At 33.7% G+C, this 8,919-nt stretch overlaps 1 non-coding gene across 1 annotated transcript; it reads right to left on the bottom strand.

Moving 5' to 3' along the window:
* Nucleotides 1–254: 254 nt before the first annotated feature.
* On the bottom strand, nucleotides 255–361 carry LOC139886965 (small nucleolar RNA R71). The gene has a single exon (XR_011772821.1). It is a non-coding gene; the product is annotated as a small nucleolar RNA R71 (small nucleolar RNA).
* Between the last annotated feature and the right edge of the window lie 8,558 nt (nucleotides 362–8,919).

Genomic DNA, 8,919 nt, shown 5'->3' on the forward strand with positions numbered 1-8,919 from the left:
TAACTAATCAATGCCAATTTAGTGTTGCGCCGAAGGAAGATCCAAATGAACATCTTCGTACCTTTAATAGGATCTGCACACTATTTAAAATCCGAGAAGTTGAGGATGAACAGATATATCTCATATTATTTCCCTGGACTTTAAAGGGAGAAGCCAAAGATTGGTTGGAATCGTTACCTGAAGGGGCGATTGATACATGGGACGTTTTAGTTGAAAATTTTCTTAAACAATTTTTTCTGGCATCTAAAGCCGTAAGACTTCAAGGAGAAATTGTTACGTTCACACAGAAACCAAATGAAACTCTATATGAAGCGTGGACAAGATTTGAAAAGTTATTAAGAGGATGTCCGCAACATGGTTTAGACACCTGTCAAATAGTACAAATATTCTACCAAGGATGCGACATCACTACAAGGAAAGACATCGATATAGCAGCTGGTGGTTCTATTATGAAGAAAACCGAAACTGATGCTTATAAAATTATTGATAACACTGCTTCCCACTCACATGAGTGGCACCAAGAAAAACATATCGTTAGATCATCTAAAGCAGCTAGAGCCGATTCTAGCCATGACTTAGATTCCATTTCAGCAAAAATAGATGCTGTCGAGAGACGAATGGAAAAGATGACTAAGGATATACACTCAATACGAATTAGTTGTGAGCAGTGTGGAGGACCACATTTGACAAAATATTGTCTTAGTATTGAATTAACAATGGAACAAAGAGAAAATGTTTCATACATAAACCAAAGGCCTGGAAATAATTATCAGAATAATTATCAACCGCCAAGACCAATTTACAATCAAAACCAGAATTATAACCGAAATGTTCCATACAACAACCAACAAGGTCCTAGTAATCAACAAGTATCTAATAATACTTACAATCAGCAAAGACCTAATTTTCAAAACAAACCACCACAAACCGATGATAAAAAGCCGAATTTAGAAGATATGATGACGAAGCTAGTTGAATCTCAAACACAGTTTTTCACATCTCAGAAACAAACTAATGAACAAAATGCTCAAGCATTTAGAAATCAACAAGCTTCTATTCAAAATTTGGAACAAGAAGTAAGTAACCTAGCAAGGTTAATAGGTGAAAGAAAATCGGGAAGTTTACCTAGTGATACAAATGCTAACCTCCGGAATGAAACAGCTAAAGCCATTACCACAAGAAGTGGTACAACACTTAAACCACCTGAAATACCTGTAATTTTTGATGAAGCTCTTCCTACTCCACAAGAACCACAACCTGAACAAGATAAGGAAAAAGAACCGGTAGTTGAATAGGTTAATGAAGATAACACAGTTAAGGCTAAACCTTATGTTAAACCATACCAACCACCACTTCCTTATCCGAGTAAAATGAAAAAAGAGAGACTTGAAGCCGAGTAATCCAAATTCTTGGATATGTTTAAACAGATAAATGTAAATCTTCCTTTCATTGATGTGATTTCAGGAATGCCTAGATATGCTAAATTTCTGAAAGATCTAATCTCGAATAGAAAGAAAATGGAAAAGCTCTCGGCTGTTACTATGAATGCTAATTGTTCTGCATTACTGTTGAATAAGATACCAGAAAAATTATCCGATCTAGGAAGTTTCACAATTCCATGTTTTCTGGGTAGTCTTAGTTCAATAGAAGCATTGGCAGATTTAGGTGCTAGTATAAATTTAATGCCGTATTCACTATACGCTTAACTAGACCTTGGAGAATTGAAACCAACAAGAATAAGTATACAACTAGCCGATTGATCAATAAAATATCCTAGAGGGATAATGGAGAACATGCTAGTTAAAGTTGGTACTTTAGTATTTCCAGTAGATTTTGTTGTTCTGAACATGGAAGAAGATTCTCAAGTTCCTCTCATATTAGAAAGACCATTCTTAAACACGGCTAAAGCAATGATAGACGTGTTTGGTAAGAAACTGACCCTAAGTATAGAGGATGAGAGTGTTACATTTTCAGTTGATAGAGCAATGCAACAACCGCAATCTGTAGATGATACATGTTATTATATTCAAACTATAGATTCACATGCAGAATTGTTAGAAGAATTTCCAGAATTACAAGGAACAGGAGAATGTTCTTTAGGAGAAGGAACTGAACCAATTGATGAAACTGAAATGTTAGCTACACTAATAGCTAATGGATATGAACCAACAACAGAAGAAATTCAAATGCTAAAAGAAGAAGACAGATATCGATACAAATCATCGATAGAAGAACCTCCGACATTAGAGTTAAAGCCACTTCCAAATCATTTGGAATACGCTTATTTACATGGTGAATCTGAATTACCTGTAATAATATCATCTTCTCTTACTGAAAATGAGAAATCACAACTCATTTCTGTGTTGAAAGCTCATAAACCATCCATTGCATGGAAGATTCATGATACTAAAGGAATAAGTCCTTCGTATTGCACACATAAAATCCTTATGGAAGAAGGTCATAAAACGTATGTGCAACACCAACGAAGACTAAATCCTAATATGCAAGATGTTGTTAAAAAAGAAATTATTAAACTGCTTGATGCAGGTTTAATTTATCCAATTTCTGATAGTCCATGGGTAAGCCCAGTTCAATGCGTACCTAAGAAGGGTGGCATGACTGTCATTACAAATGAGAAAAATGAGCTTATTCCTACTAGGACTGTAACAGGATGGCGTGTTTGTATTGATTATAGAAAATTAAATGACGCCACCGGAAAAGATCACTTTCCCTTACCTTTTATTGATCAAATGTTGGAAAGATTAGCCGGAAACAGTTACTATTGTTTTCTAGATGGTTTTTCCGGATATTTTCAAATTCCAATAGCACCCGAAGACCAAGAGAAAACCACATTCACATGCCCTTATGGTACTTTTGCTTACAAACGCATGCCATTTGGACTTTGCAACGCCCCTGCAACCTTTCAAAGGTGCATGATGGCGATTTTTTCACGACATGATAGAAGAATGCATGGAAGTTTTCATGGATGACTTTTCAGTCTTCGGTGATACATTTGAAACATGTCTAGTTAATCTGGAACGAATGCTTATTAGATGTGAACAATCAAATCTAGTTCTTAATTGGGAGAAATGCCATTTCATGGTTAAAGAAGGCATCGTTCTTGGTCATAAAATTTCAAAGGAAGGAATTGAAGTGGATAGAGCTAAAGTAGATGTAATTGCTAAACTTCCACATCCCACCAATGTTAGAGGAGTTAGGAGTTTTCTAGGGCATGCCAGTTTTTACCGACGTTTCATAAAAGATTTTTCTAAAATTGCCACTCCTATGAATAAACTCCTAGAAAAGGATGCTCCATTCGTCTTTTCAGATGAATGCATCAAATTTTTTAATATTCTTAAAGAGAAACTCACTAATACGCCGATCATGATAACACCAAATTGGAATCTACCATTTGAACTAATGTGCGATGCAAGTGATTTTGCAATGGGAGCCGTTTTAGGACAAAAGATTGAAAAACGATTTCAACCTATATATTATGCTAGTAAGACGTTACAAGGAGCACAAATAAATTACACAACTACTGAAAAAGAACTCCTTGCTATTGTCTTTGCTTTTGACAAATTTCGTTCATATCTCGTTCTAGCTAAAACGGTGGTCTATACCGACCATTCAGCTCTTAGATACCTATTTTCGAAACAAGATGCTAAACCAAGATTAATCCGTTGGATCTTACTCTTACAAGAGTTCGATATTGAAATCCGAGATAAAATAGGAGCAGAAAATCTCGCCGCTGATCATCTTTCTCGTCTTGAAAATCCTGAATTAGAAGTTCTAAATGAATCGGCCATACAAGACAACTTTCCTGATGAATATCTATTAAAGATAGATTATAATGAAATTCCATGGTTTGCAGACTATGCAAACTACTTAGTATGTGGATTCCTTGAAAAAGGATTGTCGTACCAAAAACGAAAGAAATTCTTCAGTGATATAAAACACTATTTCTGGGAAGATCCACATTTGTTTAAAAGTTGTCCAGATGGAATAATACGCCGATGTGTATTCGGAGATGAAGCTAGTAAAATTTTAAACCATTGTCACACAGGACCAACATGAGGGCATTATGGGCCTCAACTAACAGCAAGAAAAGTTTATGATGCTGGATTCTATTGGCCTACAATTTACAAAGACGCACACCTTCTTTGCAAATCCTGTGATGCATGTCAAAGGGCCGGAAAAATAAGTCAACGTGATGAAATGCCACAAAATGTCATTCAAGTATGTGAAGTATTTGACATTTGGGGTATTGACTTTATGGGTCCATTTCCAAAATCTCATAATAATCTCTACATTCTTGTTGCCATTGATTATGTATCTAAATGGGCGGAAGCACAAGCTCTCCTAACTAACGATGCACGAGTTGTAGTCAACTTTTTAAAACGTCTTTTTGCAAGGTTTAGAACACCGAAAGCTTTAATAAGTGATCGGGGAACTCATTTCTGTAATAATCAACTTGAGAAAGTTCTCAAAAGATATGGAGTAACTTATAAAATCTCCACCGCTTATCATCCACAGACAAGTGGACAAGTTGAAAATACTAACCGAGCTTTGAAACGTATTCTAGAGAAAACCGTAGGATCAAATCCGAAGGAATGGTCCATAAAATTGGAGGATGCACTCTGGACTTTTAGAACAGCCTACAAAACTCCAATTGGAACCACACCTTTTAGACTCGTTTACGGAAAAGCATGTCATCTTCCAGTAGAAATTGAACACAAAGCATTTTGGGCTTTGAAGACATGTAATCTTGATTTACATGAAGCTGGATGTCTACGATTAAGTCAACTAAACGAATTAGAAGAATTAAGACATGAAGCATACGAAAATTCGTTAATCTATAAGGAAAGAACGAAGAAATGGCATGATAAAAGAATCAGAAGTTCAAAATAATTTAAAGAAGGAGACAGAGTTCTTCTTTTCAATTCACGATTCAAGCTATTTCCTGGAAAATTGAAATCAAGATGGTCTGGACCATTCATAGTCAAAAGAGTTTTCCCATATGGAACAGTAGAATTAATAAATTCAAATGGGATTGAATTTAAAGTTAATGGTCACAGAGTTAAACATTACATAGATAGTCCAATGGAAGTTGACAACGAAGTTAATCACAATTTCGATACCACAGCTAACTAAGTGTGGGGAGAATCAAGTCTTTAAAGGATAATATGTATTTCTGTTAGAGTTAGATTTTCTGTTTTCGTGTAGTTCTCGAAAATGGAACCCGAATGGTCTTTCCCTAGCAGACCCTAAAGAACTAGTCTTCTCCCCCCATTCTGAATTTTTATTTTTTTTAGGTTTTTACGAAATGAAGACTTCCTATGAACTGAACCATGGTCTAATGCTACACGCTTTGATCACTAAACGTAATAATGACACACTTCCGAGTGAACTGGTATCAATAATCAGAGAAAAATTGGACGGAGTAAGAAAAGAATCCAGATGCGAAGATAATAAGTTACAATTTGGTAAAGGAAAATCAAAATCCGCAGCGAAAAGAAGAGCACGACACCTTGAAAAATGTCACAAATGCGGAAAATGGTCACACGAAGGTAAATGTTCAAATAATCAAACCTATTCAAACACCGAATTTGTTACTTTATGCAGAGATGGACCGTTCATATGTTTAGAAGAAAAAAACATTGAATGCTCAAGGTTACGCCTATGTAGCCATGGAAAACCAATTAGTCCATCTTATGAGTGGGCTAGAGCATATCACTAAGAAATATATTTCACGGGTAAGTTTGTACAGTTTTTATTTTTATTTTTTTTATTTTTAACCTTTTGATAATAAACGCTAATTTGTTCGCTATAAAGTATTAAATTGATATTCGATAAAATTAGGTCTTGCGATCGAAATTATTGATATCATTTAAAAATTTATTACATCACTGCGAAATTTACCGTTTATTCTTAAGGTATAAATATCTTTAATCAATCAACCCAAAATATTTCAAAAATTCGTCATGGGTTAAATTAGGTTATGAAACCGAAATTACTTTACCGAAAAGAGGGGCGCATATTTTTGATAATATTTGATTGATTAAAGTGGGATAAAAGCCAAAAAGATTTTTAATTTTATTTTTACCATGTTTTTAAAATTAATATATAAATATTAAATTAATATTGTGCAATTTTTAAAATTAATATATATTTAAAATTGTAAATATTTGAAAAATTAATATTTTAATATAAGTTTGTATGAAAACAAAAATATAATATAAGTTTGGTGTGAATTTTTGAATTTTTAATATGAATTTTTAATTTTATGCATTTTAAATTTAAGTTTGGTGTGAATTTAAAAACAAAAATTTACTTTATTTTGCTAAGTTAAAAATATGATTTTTAAAATTCGTCGTAAGTTGAAGACTAGGTCGTTGAACCAAAATTGCTTTACCCGAGGGCGGGACGAGAATTTTTATTATCATTATTTTTAATCTTATTGACTTAAAGTATGCCAAAAACATTAAAAAAAACCCAAAAATCTTTACTTTTAAAACCGCACTTTAAATTGACAAATTTTAAAAATTTTGTCGAGGGACGGACTAGGACAACGATCCGAAACGCCCTCGCTCCTAAAAAGAAACAAATTTTTAAAATTTTATTAATTTATGTTTTAGAAATTCTAACCTTTTTATTAAAAAAAAAAAAAAGAATGCCAATATGTTTGGAAACTTTGGTAAAATTTAATCATTTCTACGCTAATCACCCTCAATAATTTAAATTGTTACTGATTTCTTGCAAATGAGGGCATTGCAAGATCTTAAGTGTGGGAAGGGGTTAAATTCTTTCGGATTTTTAAAATTTTTACTTTATACACTTGGTTACCATTAGAAATACTAGTAAAGCGGTAGTTGTATTAGAATCTAGTGCTCTCTGATAATAAAGAACAGCCCTAGTCTTATATACTGACTACCCAATTCTAGTAAAAATTTTCAAAATTTTCAATTAAATGAACTCAAAATCATGTTTATACATATTTATGAACGATAAAACTAGGTGTTAACACCGAAATTATTGTTACCTCGGAAAGGACATAAATTGAGAAACAAACCAAAATGTTAGAATTCATTTAAAATGGAATAGAGGACAATAAAAAGGAAAATAAAAGCCAAGTGTGGGAAAATTTACCAAGTTATTTTAAACATATGTCACATATTTCTGTAACAAATAACTGAAAATACTTTTGCTTTGGACTAAACTAAAAAGTTTTACCCGATTTACTGTAAGAAAGATGGATCTACACGATGAATCAATTCCATCATTAAAAGGAAGTAAAGTCTTCCGAAAAAGAAACGCGCTTCTTGATTTAGGTCATGAAGTTGTCGTCCAGACCAGCTGTAGGTTGACGAAAAACCTAGAAAAGTCATCTCTAAAATCAGCAGGAAACCTACGGACCTCAGCATAAAACAGGGTCGCCAAGTGGTCAGACTTATCCTAACCATGAGAGGATCTATCTTGTAAAATGGGGAGGACACCGTGCAAATTAGCTTGATAAGACTAATGAATCAGACCCCCAGAAAGGATAATCTCCTTAAAGATTAAAAATCAGCTTTTAAGCCTGATATTACTCAATCCTTGAGATTGACCTTAAAGATTGAGAATTACAAACTCATAGAATTCGATGATATCTAAACTCGAGCTTGAACGAGAAAATATTTTGATCAAAATTACAAACCGATTTATTTTCTGAAAACCAATTTTCAATGCGTTCATTACCATTGAATGTAAAATCCTAGGAATTCACCTGGAATTCATTAGGTCACCTGAACCAAATCGGGTGTCAACCGTAAGAACGGTGGTTGCATAGTATGGTCAAAGACAGGACCTTGTGCCAAACCGACAAATTATAAAGGTGAGCTTTACTATTGCTCCTACCAAGGATAGTAATTGCATCCGACACGTTATAGACCATAATTAAAAGCATGTCAGGGGACATTGCCTTAACAGTTGCTTGTTCAACGCTTTCCTTTACAACCGAATGGTAGTTTACCGAAAGGTAATATACGGAGCAAGTATACTGGACGTGTTGCTTTCCTAATACAAGGTTAGCAAGTAAGTGACATAAAACCACAAGTTTTAAGCTAAAATTTTCAAATCTGAAACCCACCAAACCCACAAAAATATTTTGCAACACCGATGGTGGATCAAATCAGAAAACTTGTCTAGGGTAAAATCTAGCATGAATTTTCAAAAGATCAAATGTTTTCATAAAGATTCAATTTCCTAAAGGATCTAAATTTTTATAGTCATGTGAGACTGTAAACCACATCGTTACTACCATTGTTTATACCGCCGTATAGAAATCACTGATGTACAAAGTGTGAAGAATAAAGAAGTGATTCTAGTATTTCAAGACTATATTGCTTGAGGACAAGCAACGCTCAAGTGTGGGAATATTTGATAATGCTAAAAACGAACATATATTTCATAGCATTATTCCTCAAGAAAGACAAGATTTTAGTTGCAATTGTTCTATTTACAAGTGATATTCGTTTAAATATTAAAAGGTGAAGACAAAATATAGATTCGACGAATTGAAGACGCAAACGACCAAAAAGCTCAAAAATACAAAATACAATCAAAGAGGTTCCAATTATTGATAAGAAACGTCTCAGAATTACAAGAGTACAAGATTCAAAACGCAAAGTACAAGATATTAAATTGTACGCAAGGACGTTCGAAAATCCAGAACCGGGACCAGAGTCAACTCTCAACGCTCGACGCAACGGACTAAAAATTACAAGTTAACTATGTATATAAATATAATATAATATATAATTAATTATATAAATTATATATATATATTATATTTATATATTAAAACCGTCGGCAGACTAGGATCCAAACTTGTGTGAGCTGGATTTACGAACTCCGCGACTCGCGGAGTTTGTAATGCAA

Source organism: Rutidosis leptorrhynchoides, chromosome 1, assembly GCF_046630445.1.
Source record: "Rutidosis leptorrhynchoides isolate AG116_Rl617_1_P2 chromosome 1, CSIRO_AGI_Rlap_v1, whole genome shotgun sequence".
Classification (NCBI taxonomy): Eukaryota; Viridiplantae; Streptophyta; class Magnoliopsida; order Asterales; family Asteraceae; genus Rutidosis; species Rutidosis leptorrhynchoides.